Below are 18,227 nucleotides of genomic sequence, written 5' to 3'. Positions count from 1 at the left end.
AAATCGACGGGATACCCATATAAATTTACTTTATTTATATGAAAATGGACACGGACATTACGTTTTAATTGTAAATCTATCACGTTTGATTTCTAAACAAGTATACAACCACGGTCATTCTGTACACCTTTGCGATGGTTGTTTAACACGCTTTTCCACACAAAAGTTGTTAAACGATCATCAACTGCATGATTGTAATCATATTAAAACCATTTCACCATCGAAAAATGTGCGCTCAAGGCCAAACTTTCTAGGTTCGTATACGCCTGAAAATATTTTACAATTTAATAATTATAAAAATACTCAAAACGTTCCCTTTGTTATATATGCGGATTTTGAATCGATTTTAAAGCCGGTAGAGTTTTGCGAACCTAGTACTTCAACATCTTTTACCGAAGCGGTAGATATACACATGCCGTATAGCTTTGCTTATTATATCGTTTCAACATCCGATGTTAAATATTATAAATTCGAAACGTATACGGGCCTCGATTGTGGTAAAGTTTTTGTTTCAAAATTAATCGAGGACGTTAAATTTATTTACAACGAATATTTAAAATGTATTAAACCAATGCTACCTCTAACCGCTGAAGAGGAATTGAAATTTAATTCGGCTTCGTTATGCCATATTTGTAAGTCACCGTTTGATGGTTTTAATCAGAATAAGGTTCACGACCATTGTCATATTACCGGCAGATTTAGAGGTGCCGCACATTCAACGTGTAACCTTAATTTCAAACTCCCTAATTTCATTCCGATATTTCTTCACAATTTTAGCGGGTATGATTCACACTTATTCGTAAAGGAATTAGCTGATATCGATTCGGAGGGTGGTATCGATGTTTTACCCAACAACAAGGAAAAATACATTAGCTTTAGTAAAAACGTTTTAGTTGATCGCGTTAAAAAACAGCACAAAAATGATTTTGAAAACGTCTACATGAAAATGCGCTTTGTAGATTCATTTAGGTTCATGGCATCCTCTCTCGATTCGCTCGCCAGCAATCTTGTGGACGATGACTTTATCCACGTTAAAAAATTTTTCATACGTCACGAACAGTTTAAATTGTTAACAAGAAAGGGTATTTTTCCTTATCAGTATATTGATTCTATTGATAGATTGGGTGAAACATCATTCCCCTCTAAAGATGCTTTTATGAATAAGCTGAGCTTCGATGGTATAAGTGAAGATGAATACAATCATGCGCAAACCGTTTGGCGTACATTCGGGTGTCAAAATTTACGTGAGTATTCAGATCTATATCTAAAGACCGATGTACTTTTACTTGCAGACATCTTTGAAAAGTTTCGAGAGGTTTGTTTTAGTACTTATGGGTTAGACCCTGCCCATTATTATACAGCGCCAGGTTTATCTTGGGATGCTATGCTTAAGTTCACGCAGATCAAACTCGAACTTTTAACAGATATAGATCAGGTACATTTCATTAAAAAGGGAATTCGCGGGGGCATCTCGTTTTGCGGTCATCGTCACGCTAAGGGAAATAATAAATATATGGCCGATGGTACTTTCAACACCGATTTACCTTCAAATTATTTAATGTATTGGGATGCAAATAACCTCTATGGATGGGCAATGTCTCAATATATGCCCGTTAATGAGTTTGTTTGGTTGGATGCGGCCCAAATTGGAAGTTTCGAATTTAGAAACGTATCCGATACCTCAGATTACGGGTATATATTGGACGTTGATATTGAATATCCGCGCGAATTACACGATTTGCATAACGACCTACCATTTCTAGCCGAAAATATATGCCCGCCAAACTCTAAAAGCGTAAGCGATAAAAGACTTATTCCAAATTTATTTAATAAGAAAAATTATGTAATTCATTATAGAAATTTAAACCATGCCGTCGCTCACGGTCTTATAGTTAGAAAAATTAATCGTATTTTATCTTTTAAACAATCAGCTTGGCTTAAACCTTACATCGACGTTAACACACATTTACGTCAAACTGCTAAGAATAGTTTTGAAAAGGACTTTTTTAAATTAATGAATAATGCGGTTTTCGGTAAAACTATGGAAAATGTAGATAAAAGGGTCGATGTGAGGTTAGTGACAAGTTGGGAAGATATACGTAAGAGAACGGGTAGACCAAAATTAGGGGCACGTAGTCTAATTGCTAAATTAAATTTTAAAAATATAAAAATTTTTACGGAAACATTTTCGGCTATTCAAATGGAACATCTGCATGTGGTTTACGATAAACCCTTATATGTAGGGTTTGCAGTTTTGGAAATTTCTAAATTACTTATGTACCAATTTTATTATGATTTTTTGAAACCTAAATTTGGTTCTGAAATTCAATTGTGCTACATGGATACCGACAGCTTCACTGTGTCCATTACCACAGATGATGTGTATGCATTCGTAAAAGATAATTTAGAACGCTTCGATACGTCAAATTATCTTCCGGATAATGAGTTTAGCATCCCACTACAAAATAAAGCGGTATTGGGGTTGATGAAAGATGAAAATTCAGGTAGAATCATGTCAGAATTTATTGGTTTACGTTCTAAATTGTACGCTAATAGGGTCTGTTCCGGCCGTATCACTAAAAAGGCTAAAGGTGTAAAGAAGGCTGTGGTTAAACGCAAAATTACCTTTGAACATTATTTGGAATGTTTAACGTCAAAAAGAGATATTTACATGAAACAATACTTGTTCAGAAGTCAAAAGCACAGCATATATACCATGCTAAAAATAAATTGGCTCTTTCATCACGTGATTCGAAACGTTATATTAATGATGATGGGGTGAGTACATTAGCGTGGGGTCACTATCGTATCAACACTCCATTATCATAAATAGTTTATATTTTTTGATTATATAATTGTAAAAAAAGGATTTCGATGGTTGAATTGCGAATCGCGTTTAAATGTAATTTTCTATTCCCTTTATGTTGTAAGTTCAATTCGGCCACTAAGGTATTTGTTAACGTTACTCCATCGAAATCCTTTTTATTATTTAAATTTTTGATGTAAATCCATTTTAGTTGTAAGTTAAATTCTGCTGTTATTTAGTTGACTTTTAAAAAATTATGTTTAATTGTAAATTTAAATCATATGTGCCTCAGTTACCTTTTGAAAATCGAAGTGTTCACATCGTGGTCATAATGTCTTGGACTGACTTTCGGCTTAAACTGAAGCAGTGTTTAAATACCGATTTCCCAGAAGAAATTACCCAGCTCGATTTGGTACTTGTAGACATACGAGACATCGATGGTGATAAAATAAATGATTCGTAATTTGTACAATTTTGTGAATTTGAAAATAACATATGGAGGGTTTATCGCAAGGGTGATATTCTGTATGTTGGTAGTGATGAAGACTTTGAAGATCATCGAAAATTTAAAGATTTCCTAAAAGTTAACGGATACTTTCCTGATAATGAATCAGCTAAATTAATTATTGACGACCATATTAATGTTAATGATTTTGAATATATTAACGATTGTTATTACAATTATAACTATTGGCATGTGTATCGTAATGCAAATACTATATTTGTTAATTTTACCGATTGTTAAATTTTGTATATATTTAATTGTGTATAAACTTTCAAGATTGTATTTTAAAATGTTTCAATATATTTAAATTGGGTTAATTGGGAAAATTAAATTGTATTATTTAAACCATTTCCTTCTTTTATTTAAATGTATTTTTTTTTCACTTACATCATTTTTGTTAATGAAAACGCATTAAAAAATTTTATAATTTGTATTATTTTTTTTTACTTTCTTAATATTAATTATATATATGTATAGCATTTCATTTAGGTCAATTATTCCATTGCTCAGCATTGATTGTAACTTGACACTCCCGCCGGCGAGGTGCATTGCACTTTACTTGGTGATGCGCCGCGCCGATTGTCGTAAGTTAACACTTCCGCCCCGGCGAGGAAAGCATTGTATCGCGTAACTCATAATCAGTTTTACTTTAGAAACCGAACGTGTCAAACGTAAACCGCGCGCAATGTCTCGTAGTCGTCTCTGTGTTTTTCTTTTTTTCGGTCTCTGTGAGTTTAAACCAAAGAAAAAATTTATTCGAAGTTGAGTTGGATTTACCCGTCAAACGTAAACCGCGCGCAATGTCTCATAGTCGTCTCTGTGTTTTTTTTTTTCAGTCTTTGTGAGTTTAAACCAAAGAAAAAATTTATTCGAAGTTGAGTTGGATTTACCCCTTTTACCATATTTATTGTTAATGGAAAACGTCTTACGAGCTGCGCATGGTCGTCACCTTCCGTTGTGGTGGAGTTAGAAGCGGGCTTGCTTCTCAACGTTTCTTTTTTACCTACCGATCAAGAAATTTTTTGGAGTTACAAGATCAATGTATCGTGTATAATAATAAAGGATGGTGGTAAACCGAAGCCCGCTCATATAATTGAATTTGTAAAAAAAGTACCATAACATTAAGGTTTTTATTATTTTTTTGTAACTATTTATTATGTAATGTTTATTATTATAAAAATGTTTATTAATACTTTTATTGGGTTGATTGGGGGGGGGGGAATTAAATTGTGTTAAATTGTGTTATTATTATTTTCCGGAATATTCCCAAGTTCCTGCGCACGCGCATTCAAGAGTTGTGAGGCGCGCCTTTATGCGTTCAACGCGCCATCTTTCAGAAACGCCGATTCTAGACAGGAAGTTGTTGCTCCTCCGCTCCTCCGTGACGTCATCCGCCCGATGTAAAAGGATAGGGAGGGGTGCCAACCAAACGCTTGAGGGAAAAAATAGGTTGGTAACAAGATCTGGTGACTTTTTAAAAAAGTAGCAGTCTACCTGGTAGGTAGTGGTTTAGTTCCACTACCAGCCACTAGGTGGCGCGTTACTTTTTTTAAAAGTCACCAGATCTAGTTACTTTTCCAATACCAACCTATTTTTGTTTTCTCCACAGCCATAGGTTGGTACCCTTCCCTATCCTTTTACATTGGGTTGATGACGTCATGTGGAGCGGATGTGGAGCTGTGGAGCAACTTCCTATCTAGAATCGGCGTTTCTATACTACTGTCCTTTTTAAAACAATTATTATAGACATTAAGCATTATGACTTAAGCATGATAGCATCATGATATTCTCAAAATTCAAAACATTGGGTGAAACTTATATTATTAATATTTGAGTTCTTGGTTATAATTTTAAAAATGTTACTTACACAGAAGTTTGGATGACTCAAAATAATTGTGTGAACAGTTACATAATACCCAATACACAGAAAATAAGCAGAGTTATAAGGAACAGTTACATTTTAGATACTTTAACAAAACAAATTATCAAAAAGAAATCCCAAAATGCACAGGTTGCACGTACACATGCATTCTACAAAGAATTATTCTAAAGCTCTGTGGCAATTATTCGTTGTAGAAAACTTGTCTACCTCCCCATAGCACAGCCAAAAAAGACTGGTTCCTAACAACATATCACAAATATGAAATCATTGAACTCAGCAGCATATAGTGGAAATAATACACAAATTTATGTTGGTCTGATACTAACCCACATGTGACAGTGGAAAGTCACGTTCAGCATCAACTTTCCTTTTTTCTAATTAATTTGGTAGACCTACTGAAGGAAGTTCCGTTGAATATCAGAGAAAATATTTACTGTCAACATAGTGGCTCCATTTTAGTTGCACCATGATTGACCATCTTAAATTCATGCAATTCGTCCACAAGCTGAAACAAAATGAAAAAATCATAAAATCATCTAAAAAAAAATTTTGGAAAAAAAATTGGCGATTTAATCTTTCTAACAACAAACAAAATCAAAATACAATGACCGTAAAGTCACGCAAACTATATAAAAAGCAAAATAAAATTGATAAACCAAATGAAATTAATGAAGTTAAATTCAAATTAAGGACAAATTTTCTAGGCCTAGTAAATCTTTAAAAAAAAAGATCCTAAACAGGATGTAAATGAAAATGAACGTCAAAGAAAAAGAAAAGATTTTATATAGTTCTAACAAAACCGAAAAGAAAAAAAAATAAGGTTTTACCAGAATATAAAACTATATAATAATAATAATAAATGACTTTATTCGTTCACTTACACCTATATACATTCTACAAATTATATTTTATGCATATAAAAAGGTGAACGAAAAGGCGAAGTTCAGTAAAATACTGATTTTCAACTTATGTAGAGGATGTTCAGAAAGAAAACAAATCATTTCTGCGAGTATTAAAATAATGAAAAAATGAGAGAATAGATGAAAAATAATGAGTTTTCATCATATAATATACGCCAACAAAACCAACACCAACAAAATTTGTCTGGAGACGTAAAAAGGAAACAATTTCCAGGCGTTAAACGTTAAGGCAAGGAAATGGGGTAATAAAATTTGGACTTTAAATTAATAAAATAATGCAGAATTGGGAAAACAAGGATAGAGTGTAGCAAGGAGTTGGGTGTGATTTTGGGATCCCTGTGGCTACACCCAACTTAACTTAAATAACAAATCTTATTTACATTTACTGGTAAAATGGATTTTACTATTAACATTGATCAAATTAATAATCTTGGTACTATTGAATTAATCCATAGCTACAAAAGAATGTCGTTCAAAATGCACCAAGTACTTCAGCACATCAAATTCAACAAAACTTGCAAATCTGAAGATTTAATTCCAAAATATACTAAATATAAATTACCACAACATTTATCAAACACACAAATAAGATTTTTACGCCATAACCAGATCAACAAAAGTTTTATTTATAATACTTTAATCAAAAAACTTCATTATATTGCATTGCAAGAGGTAATAGATCAAATAAAAACTAAACAAAAACCAGAATTAAATGCCTTGTGGAAGAGAAAAATGAAAAAAATCAAATCTTTAAGACGGGAAAAGCGAGACAACACCACGGAAACAATAGATTCACAGCACATACCAACACAAATTTCACCCACGAATAACCAACCTCTCCAATACTCAATTTTATAAAAAAGGACCTTCTCGATAAGGGACACAAGTACTCCATTCCAACAAGTCAAGTTAACCTGATTACACTTGCCATAAAACTAGAAAACAACATTAATGGATTGCCGGAGGAAGACAGCTTAAGAAAAGACCTCATGGATATGCTGTTACGCCTTAAAAAAAAAGGTAAACCAAAACGCACCCGAAATGAAAATTATGACAATTTTTGAAATTGTTACCCGATCGACACACAACCCGCAAAACAATTTACGTTATCGTTAAACTTAACCAGTTTGTTGCGAACTCCCCGGCAAACTCGTTTGGAGAAGGGAAGGTTCGATTTATTTAAGGCGCCACACAATCCGTTAATTCGCAACGGGCACTGATTGTGAAGTGGTGTTGGAAACAAGACATACAATAACGAAAATTTAACAACACAAAGATATAGAGAGAAAATAAAGAAACTCAATAGATGCAGGTAAGCAAAATAATATGTATATATTGCAAAAAAAAAATCAAATAAAATAAAATAAATTATATAGGTTAAATCAAATCGAAATAAATATCAACCTAACGAAAAATAAATATCAAAAAAAAAAAAATGAAACTAAGAAGATTTAATTGGATAACCAAAAAAAAAATGAAACACCTGATTGACCGCGACACCGATTGTCTACCTCAAGTACTTGTTTCAGAAATCGATTAAAATTAAAAAAAAAATTGAATTTCAAAATAATAACAAAAAAAAAAAATAAATAAATTATAATCAATTGATTCGCAAATTCAAAACAAAACAAAATTATATATCCTAAATTTAGTTTGTATGTTATTCTTTTTTTTTTTTTTTTAAACTAAAAAAATAGGATCCTAAATTATACTAGGTAAGTATTATTATAATGTACAAAAAAAAATTGAATTATCAAACTTAATAATTGAAAGTAAACAGTAAACAGTAAACAGACAATAAAGTAGAATAAAAAAAAATTCAAAGTTTAAAACGAATTGTTGATCTGACCTTAAGTTGTCTTCTTTTTTTTTTTTATATTTTCATAGTCAACTTCGAAAAGGTATGAGTTGGATGATCTTCAGCAGCTTCCTTCGAGATGGTATGGTAAGGAGTGGATATCCAGTGGTATTAAAGTTATTAAAATGTGCTCAGAATTTTAGGACCAAGAATTTCATTAACAAAAATGTTTCCCCCAAGAGAAAGACCTACGGATCGTAATTACCGATAAAAAAAAAAAATTCGCTAAGGGAATGGATGAAAAGAATGAACGGATGTAAGTGTGAACGGTTGATTTTCTTTTTTTTTTTTTTTTTTTCAATGAAAAGGGTAAATCTAATCAATGAAATTATGCTAATCAGTAAATAATAAGAATGTTGTGATATGGATGGGAAAAGTACGCCATTATGATTAACCGAAATAAGCAATTCTTACCTCAGTTGGTCGAGGTCTACGCCCAAAATTTATGGAATATGGTGAAAAATATTAAATCCGGTTAAAATATCCGGGTCGGGTTATAGAAAAGACTTAACCGCGACTTTTCAACGGGAGTGATATTTCCGATGACTTCGGATTAGCCTCAAGACGCCAAAATTTAATCGCAAATTTTCCAAAATGTCTATCTACTGATTTACACTCGTCGTTGCTTTTCTTCACCACCGACGGAGAGAATTGTCACCAAAACCAAAGAGACCGAGTTTTCAAAACCCCGTCCGAATTTATACTCGACTCGAATTTCCAAAAAAAATGTACCTTATCGCGCAACTCCCAAAAGTAAAAGTCAAAATAAATACTGTAGGTATTAAACATCTGTCTTTTATTTAAAAACTAAATCCCTTATTAACAAACAAAAAAAAACTCCCTCCCCAAAAAAATTTATAAAATTATTAATAGATATTTTGCAAACAAAATTTTAATAATGAAATGCTTTAATAATCATTTCGCGCCCATGATTTACAAAATAAGGGGAATAACCCGTTCCTGCGTGCTTCGCAGTTCTTAAGGCACAGGTAACCTTAGGTAGAAAAACGTCCCACTTTCGGTGGTTATCACTAACATACGCCGTAAGCATAGTTTTTATGGTACGATTTACTCTTTCGGTTGGATTGGCCTGAGGATGATAAAAAGGAGTAAATTTAATCTTTACACGATAATCTTTCATTAATTTTTCGAATTGATGCGACCGAAATTGAACACCATTATCTGCAATGATGGTTTGTGGCACCCCAAAAGTAAGAAACACGTTCTCTTCTAAATTCTTAATAACCGACGACGCCGTTGCTTTTCGTAACGGAAAGCAAATCGGGTACTTGCTGAAAACATCTAATACGACTAGAATGTAAGAAAAGCCTTTATTACTACGCGGTAAGGGTCCTATAATATCAACGCTTATCATTTGCCACGGACGTATGGCATTTATATGACTCTGGATTTGACCTGCAGGTGCTTTCTGCTCGGGCTTTGTGCGTTAACACGTATCACACGAACGAATGTAGCGAATTACATCGGTTCTAAATTTCGGCCAGTAATACCGTTGAGATATCCTCGAAATTGTCTTTGCCACGCCTAAGTGTCCACCCGTTTCCAGTAAATCGTGATATCTTTTTAACAATTCGATTCTCTGAGCTTTTGGTACTACTAATTTCCACGTGTCATTACGATTTTCAAGCGCGTTATGTTGAGTACGTATGGACTTAAATAATTTCTCGTTTTCAACGCGATACAACGGATACTTTTCCGGCTGTGATTTTACCGAACGCAACATTTTAATATACCAAGGTTGTAATTTAATCTCGTGTCCAATTTCATCAACCAACGCGGGTACCGCCCTAGACAAAGCATCGGGTACAACATGCTCTTTCCCTTTCCTATGCTTAATGGAAAAATTGTATTGCTGGAGTCTTATTGCCCAACGGGCCAATCACCCTGAAGGGGACTTCAAATTATTCAACCATACCAGCGAATAGTGATCTGTGATAACGGTGAAATGTCCACCTTCAATATATGGCCTTAATTTCTCGATCGCCCATAATACGGCCAGACATTCCTTCTCTGTTGTAGAAAATTTTCGCTCTTGCGTAGTTAACGATCTGCTCAGATAACAAATAACGACCTCATTATCCCCATCATCCAGTTGTGTTAAAACCGCCCCGATTCCGAAATCAGAAGCATCAGTTTGAATGGTGAACTCCTTGCTAAAGTCGGGTCTAGTCAAAATCGGTGCTGATATTAACCTTTCTTTAATTGTACCCCAGGCCCTATCACATTTATCGTCCCAATTAAAACCTTTGCTATTCTTTTTCAGCAATGACGTCAGAGGTGATATGATAGTCGAAAAATTCGGCATAAAACGCCTATACCACGAAGCCATTCCTACCAATCTACGCACGTCTGAAACCTTCCGAGGTTCAGGTATTTGTAATTTCGACCGTACCTTTTCGGGGTCCACATGCAACCCGTCTCGATCAACAACATAACCCAAGTACCGTAGTGAGTCTCGAAAGAAAACGCATTTTTCACGATTTAAAGTGAGCCCCGCACCAAGCAAACGTTCGCAAACTAACTCCAAAATTTCAAAATGTTTCTCGATAGTTGACGTGACAATAATGATGTCATCCAAGTATACAAAAACATGAGGTTCAAGATCACTCCCCAATACATTGTCAACAAAACGCTGCCACGTAGCCGGAGCGTTCGTTAACCCGAAAGGCATTCTATTGAATTGAAAAAGCCCGCGATTTGGCACAGTAAATGCGGTGTATTGTTTACTTTCGGCGGCCATAGGAATTTGCCAGTACGCTGACTTAATGTCAATAGAGGATAGAAAGCGCGCGTCACGAAGTTTGTCTAATGTCCACGATATTTGGGGTAACGGGTACGCATCCGCTCTGGTAACTTTATTTAGTTGTCTAAAATCTACGCAAAAGCGATGTCCCCCATCACGTTTGGGTACTAATAAAATTGGAGACGCCCATGGACTATCAGATTTTTCTACGATGCCCATCAACCTCTGTTTAATAGGCAAAACATCGGGATTTACCTTGATATGATGTTCTACTAAATGTGTGTGACCTAATTTATGTTCCGAATTCGCGTCAAAAACCCGATCCAGAAATAACGATAATTTATTTTGATCACTAATACTAAGCTCAACCTGAGCCTGAATCGCGTCGACCGATATTTTCGGAGGGTCACATGAAAAGGTCCACTCGCCGCGTCTCAAGTCAGGCACTACTCCCATTTTACGCCAAAAATCCACTCCCAATATCAAAGTATGCCGTACTTCTGGTATTAATAGTATTTCTACGATTTTACTCCGACCTTCGACCGTGATTGGAACACTTACAGCGCCCTCAACTAGACAACTCTCATTATTTGCAACCGTGCATCGTGTATCCATTTTCTTAACTGGCAATTTTAATTTTCTCAACATTCGAATACCGATTTCACCAGCGATAGTTCTACTGGCTCCAGAATCTAACAAACCCGCGATTTTTATTCTCAGGATATCAACTAATGAATATGGACGTTCGTCCCCGTTAGTACAAGCAAAAATAAAATCTAAGATAACTCCGATCGGCTTTCCTGAGGATTGAGATCGACACCGACCTATCGTCGTCTCACTACCCCGTTTCCCGAACACTTAACAAAATTTCGAGTTATTACCCCGGGTTCCCCACAACGAAAACAATGTAACTTTCGCGGCGCTTTGCAATCTTTTGCCCTATGTCCGGTTTTTCGACAATTCCAGCAAATCGATGAATTTAATCGTGTCTCGTTTCTATTTGATTCAGTAGCCGACTCTCCCGTCTACTTGTACATAAGCTAAATCCGGTTCAAGCGTTTTGGTAGCACGGGCAGGAGGCGCATAGCTATCAACGGAGAGTTTGGTAGCTTCTAACTTCCGTCCAAGTTGCAATAATTGATCCACCGAAGCCACGTCTACCAATGATAATTGCCGTTGAAATGCAGGTGTTAAATTCTTTAGCATTATTTTAATTCGCGTACTTTCCGGAATTCGGGTATTTAATCGCGAGAATAGATTTTGCATCACGGATACATAGATTCCGATCGATTCTGTAGGGCCCTGTGTTCGATGTCTAATTTCATCAAATAATCTATCATCGTAGTCAATAGGTTGAAATTCTAGTTTTAAACCCTCTACTAATTGGTCCCACGACGCGTAACTATCACGATTCACACGATACCAAATAAGTGCTCGATCGCGAAATAAATCCACAGCCGAAACAAAAAGAACCGACTTTGAAACGCCCCTTGCAAATCTTAACTCGTTTACCCGCTCCAAAAAAGCATTTAACGAAGAACGACCGTCCCCAGCAAAAGAAATTCCCCACTTAGCAACAGAAATCAATTTTGAAGGTCCAGCAACCACGCCATTAGCATCACCCTCGTCCGAAGAAGTATCACTAGATACTGTTGAACTTGAGTCCTCATTCAAATTAACCGTACTAATATTTACAGCGGCCCGAGTAGGTGTAGAAGCAGCTCTAGCTTTCAATTCTAATCGCGATGATAATGTGACAATTTCAGAAATAAATTCCGTTTTCAATTGTATCTCATTCGCGTCTTTAGGTAAGGTTCGATTAGCACGCCCCAGCAAATAATTTAACCAAGTATTAAGCCTTTTAAATTCGGAAGATGTCGCGATTCCCGTAAAATCGTCTATTTTAGCCTTTACCTTCGTTAGATCGTCTCGTATTGCTTTCGAGTCCTGTGCGAATGTGAACGGATACTCTGGCAATGTAAAGCTCGCGTTTTTCTCTAACCGAATAAATTTTCGCAATGAATGACGCATTTCATCATGCGCCAACTGTTCAGTAACGCCCCTAACTCTAAGCTCATATCTCAACGCGTCCGCGGTTAATCGTCCTACATCTAAATTACTCTCCATTGATTACAAAAAAAAAAAAAAAAATAGCTTTTCCCTATCCTTAAAAATGACTATATTCTTTTTTGTATGGCCCCACGTTGGGCGCCAATTTGTTACGCCTTAAAAAAAAAAGGTAAACCAAAACGCACCCGAAATGAAAATTATGACAATTTTTGAAATTGTTACCCGATCGACACACAACCCGCAAAACAATTTACGTTATCGTTAAACTTAACCAGTTTGTTGCGAACTCCCCGGCAAACTCGTTTGGAGAAGGGAAGGTTCGATTTATTTAAGGCGCCACACAATCCGTTAATTCGCAACGGGCACTGATTGTGAAGTGGTGTTGGAAACAAGAGTTCATACAATAACGAAAATTTAACAACACAAAGATATAGAGAGAAAATAAAGAAACTCAATAGATGCAGGTAAACAAAATAATATGTATATATTGCAAAAAAAAATCAAATAAAATAAAATAAATTATATAGGTTAAATCAAATCGAAATAAATATCAACCTAACGAAAAATAAATATCAAAAAAAAAAAAAAATGAAACTAAGAAGATTTAATTGGATAACCAAAAAAAAAATGAAACACCTGATTGACCGCGACACCGATTGTCTACCTCAAGTACTTGTTTCAGAAATCGATTAAAATTAAAAAAAAAATTGAATTTCAAAACAATAAAAAAAAAAAAAATAAATAAATTATAATCAATTGATTCGCAAATTCAAAACAAAACAAAATTATATATCCTAAATTTAGTTTGTATGTTATTCTTTTTTTTTTTTTTTTAAACAAAAAAAATAGGATTCTAAATTATACTAGGTAAGTATTATTATAATGTACAAAAAAAAATTGAATTATCAAACTTAATAATTGAAACAGTAAACAGACAATAAAGTAGAATAAAAAAAAATTCAAAGTTTAAAACGAATTATTGATCTGACCTTAAGTTGTCTTCTTTTTTTTTTTTTATATTTTCATAGTCAACTTCGAAAAGGTATGAGTTGGATGATCTTCAGCAGCTTCCTTCGAGATGGTATGGTAAGGAGTGGATATCCAGTGGTATTGAAGTTATTAAAATGTGCTCAGAATTTTAGGACCAAGAATTTCATTAACAAAAATGTTTCCCCCAAAAGAAAGACCTACGGATCGTAATTACCGATTAAAAAAAAGAGGTCGAGGTCTACGCCCAAAATTTATGGAATATGGTGAAAAATATTAAATCCGGTTAAAATATCCGGGTCGAGTTATAGAAAAGACTTAACCGCGACTTTTCAACGGGAGTGATATTTCCGATGACTTCGGATTAGCCTCAAGACGTCAAAATTTAATCGCAAATTTTCCAAAATGTCTATCTACGCTGATTTACACTCGTCGTTGCTTTTCTTCACCACCGACGGAGAGAATTGTCACCAAAACCAAAGAGACCGAGTTTTCAAAACCCGTTCGAATTTATACTCGACTCGAATTTCCAAAAAAAATGTACCTTATCGCGCAACTCCCAAAAGTAAAAGTCAAAATAAATACTGTAGGTATTAAACATCTGTCTTTTATTTAAAAACTAAATCCCTTATTAACAAACAAAAAAAAACTCCCTCCCCAAAAAAATTAATAAGATTATTAATAGATATTTTGCAAACAAAATTTTAAAGAAATAAGGAATAACGACATCTAATGGGTAAAAGGAAAGGTAAGGACAAAGGATTCTCGAATTCTGCTGCTGAAACAAAAAAAAATATAAAACAAATTTTGCTACCTGTCTATTGAGAAGAAACACTAAGAACAGAAAAAAAAATAAAAACGTAACAATGCTTAAAACAAAAGAACAATGTATTCAAAATAAAAGTAAAACAACACACACAACAACACTCATAACATACACTGGAAAGAAGAGAACAAGATATTACGTAAGATAAAAAATAAAATTAAAACTAATTCCCTCATTGTGATAAACGCTAATAAAAACGCAGCATTATAATAAAATAATTTTTCTTCAACACACTTAAGTGTTTTTTATTTATAAATACTTTTCTAGAAGACAACAATATTAATGCATCCTTTATTTTAGCAATGAACCCAAAAATTCCATTACTTCATTCCCTTATCAAGTTACATAAAAATAATTTTCCTATTAGACCTATCATATTTGCTATAGATTCAAGCACATACAGAATTTGGAAATTCTTAATTCAATTTTTCAAAAATGCAGCCAACATTTTTTTTTTGCTTAAACTGATTATGCAATGTCATTGACATTTTATCTCTTAACGTTTGTCTGCGATTAGGAAACTAAGCAATTATTGTGATTTATAAAGAAGTCACATAGTTTAATGTCAAAAATCAGAAAGTTTCATGCGATAAAATTATTATAAACGGTTTACGAAAAAATTCTTGAAACGAGTTAAAGATTAAAATTTTTTCTGATATTTTTAAAGGAGTATGATCGACTATGATAGCAATCGTTTTAATGATAATAACAAATAAAATTAATAATTTAAATAAATAAATCAAAAATTAAGCTAAATGTTCCAAAAATATAGCTTGGGCAGCTCCTAAACGATATTTAAATTCTTCTAACCATTCCCTAAGGTATCAAGAATTATTCGCTGAACTTCTCAAATTCTGATTTTTTGTTCATCCGAAGTATTTGATCCAGTGGTGTAAACTTAAAGGAAGAACTCCGGCAGAGTCAAATCTGATGATATTGCAGTCTAGTCAATTAGGCCTCTTCTCCCAATCCATCGATTGAGAAGTAATTGGTCTAAATAAACTCGAACAGGAAGGACATTGTGTGGTGGCGCGCTTGTTGGAGAATCACTGTTGCTAGAATTGAATATATTTATTTATTTGGATAAAAGCGCGGAAAAGTGTATAACTTACCGAAAAATCCCTTTAAAGTTTCGATGTGAGTATATTTTCGCAGCACTACCGATAACGCCAATCGTTTCTTTATGTTTCACAACCAATCACATTACATTAATCCAATAAAATTAGAAATAAAATAATTTTTACAACAATGAAAGAATTAACAGTTTTTTAGAACACATTTTCGGGTAAAATACCCTTCCATCTTAGGTTTTCGACGTACAACGATTAAAATGTCGTTGTTTACTATCTACCTGTTGCTCTAGGATCCCCTTATTACTTTTCCAATTGTTAACATTACTTTTTTTCTTAAAATTGTAAAATACTTTTGTATTGTCTTCGTCAAGGGTTTGCCACGGCTAATTTTTATTACTTCAAGAAAAATCAATATGTAAAATAATAAACATCTTGTATTAGTAATTATTGACTGAGGTTGGTTTCAATTTGAGCCGAAATAATTATTCATTAAATCTAATCTAACCTTACAACAAATATCAAATAAAATAAATTTCTATAATTACGACTCCAAAATGGCGATCCTTTCACGTTTCGGAACGGCACGACTTGATTCTTCAATAACAGGATCTTTTCCAAACTTGAAGTCAACTTATTCCCCTTGATGGTTTACAATCACCATTAAACACCCTAAATTATATACAAAACAAATGAGTGATCGACAATTCACACGACTATAATTTCAAAAATAATAATGTGCTTACCCGAGACAACGGGGTGTTCAAATAAAACAAAAAAAAGGAGCAATCCGAATTAACGAAAAAGAAAAATAGATACTAAGATCTACTCTTCAATCTCTATGGATTCCTTCCTAATTAAATTATCCGTCCACCAATTATCCAATTTGTTTAAAGACGCCAAATGGAAATCTCTTCCAATTTTACTTCTAGGAACGTCCGGACTGCTTTTCAGTCAGAGACTAAACTTTCTTCCTCCCACAAGTTGAACGATCAAATAAAAAACCCGTTATCTCGCCGAAAAATATAAATCCCGTGAACACATGTTGAATATCGATCAACTCTTAAAAATAACCATTGAGGGAAATCGCGAAAAAATAAAACAATAAAATTAAAAAAATACCTCATCAGTTATAATAAATAAATATATCGATAATAAATAAAACTAAGAAAATAAACCGTAATAACTCTTTCTCCCAGAAAAAAATTTTTTTTGTATGCAGTAATATATGTTAAATTCTAATTTAATTCTACTTACAGTTCTGTACAATCCGCTCTTAAATCTTTTACATTCCACGATCCTAATTTTTTACCGTCTTTATTTTCTAATTCATACGTGTTTATACCTAACTTTTTCTTACTTTATAAGGACTACTATATTTTTTCCTAATTTAGCTGAGAATGATTTACTTGCGTCTGATAAACTATACTCTCTCTTCCATACTTTATCTCCTACTTTATATGTTATTGGTCTGTGTCTTAAATTATAGTGATGTTTAGTCTTTTCATGAGCAATTTTTAATTTATCTTCCACAAATTTTCTCAATTGATTTAATTTATCTACTTTTTATAAAATATTATCTCTATTCTGTGTATTGTCTTCATTTAACAAATTTTTTCACGTAATAATTTATATTGTCACACCTTAATTACGACAACAAAAAAATACATATAATAACCAACACATTTACAACATCAAACACAACACGGGTCCTCGCCTAGCTCAATTGGAGATTGGGTTGGGTAGAATTTCTTTAAGGCGCCACACAGTTGCTTCCGTATTGTCCACGAACTGTGACGTGAAGTTGGTAAAGTGAGTGTTGTAAACAAATGACAAAAATAACAAATACAACAACAAAAATAAGTCGAAGTCGATTTGAGTTGCAATAATATTTATTTGGGATAATACCCAAAGAACGAAAAGCAACAAAAAAAAATAGAAAAAAATTAAATTTAGAATAAATAATTAAAATTAAAAAAAATAATATCATTAGTGATAACAATGAATGAAAATAAGACAAAAAAAAACCTAAAAAGAAAATCCCTAAATTGAACCCGCACGATATTTGAGCTCAAAGTAAAGCCGTGGTAATAAAAAATAATAAAACCGAAATCAAAAATGATCAAACAATTACTTTTGGTAAAACAAAAAAACTAATTAATTCAATAGATCAAAAAAAAACGGTAAGTACAAAAAAAAGTAACTGAATTATATACAATACTGTTAAGTTCTAATTTTTTATTTTATTTTAGATTTTTATCTGACCTTGACTGTGATGAACCTAATCCAGTAAGTCTTCTTCCTCAGTAACGCCTTCCAGAACTTAGAAAAGGATATTGATGAAAGATATACTCCATTATTGGACTCCAAAAATTGACTTCCAATACAAAATTTAATAATTTGTTTTCTCTCAACAGGAAATACAAATAAACCAAAGAAAATGCTCTCCAATACAAAAGGCCTAAAGCGAAAATAAAGAGAATTAGGAAAAAAAAATAGAAATGTAAAAGAAGGGAGAAGAAAAAGGAAAAAAAGGAAT

At 33.4% G+C, this 18,227-nt stretch overlaps 1 long non-coding RNA gene across 2 annotated transcripts; it reads left to right on the top strand.

The window, feature by feature from the left end:
- Positions 1 to 7,358: 7,358 nt before the first annotated feature.
- LOC139431026 (uncharacterized) lies at positions 7,359 to 8,340 on the top strand. 2 transcript variants are annotated; one of them, XR_011641365.1, is made up of 3 exons: positions 7,359 to 7,425; positions 8,001 to 8,058; positions 8,115 to 8,340. It is a non-coding gene; the product is annotated as an uncharacterized lncRNA (long non-coding RNA). The 2 variants fall into 2 exon arrangements; XR_011641366.1 differs by having other exon boundaries at positions 8,107 to 8,340.
- Positions 8,341 to 18,227: the final 9,887 nt, after the last annotated feature.

The sequence above is a fragment of the Onthophagus taurus genome, chromosome 8 (genome assembly GCF_036711975.1).
Source record: "Onthophagus taurus isolate NC chromosome 8, IU_Otau_3.0, whole genome shotgun sequence".
Lineage (NCBI taxonomy): Eukaryota > Metazoa > Arthropoda > Insecta > Coleoptera > Scarabaeidae > Onthophagus > Onthophagus taurus.
The sequence above is the reverse complement of the archived record's forward strand: the minus strand, read 5'-3'. Positions and strand labels throughout refer to the sequence as shown.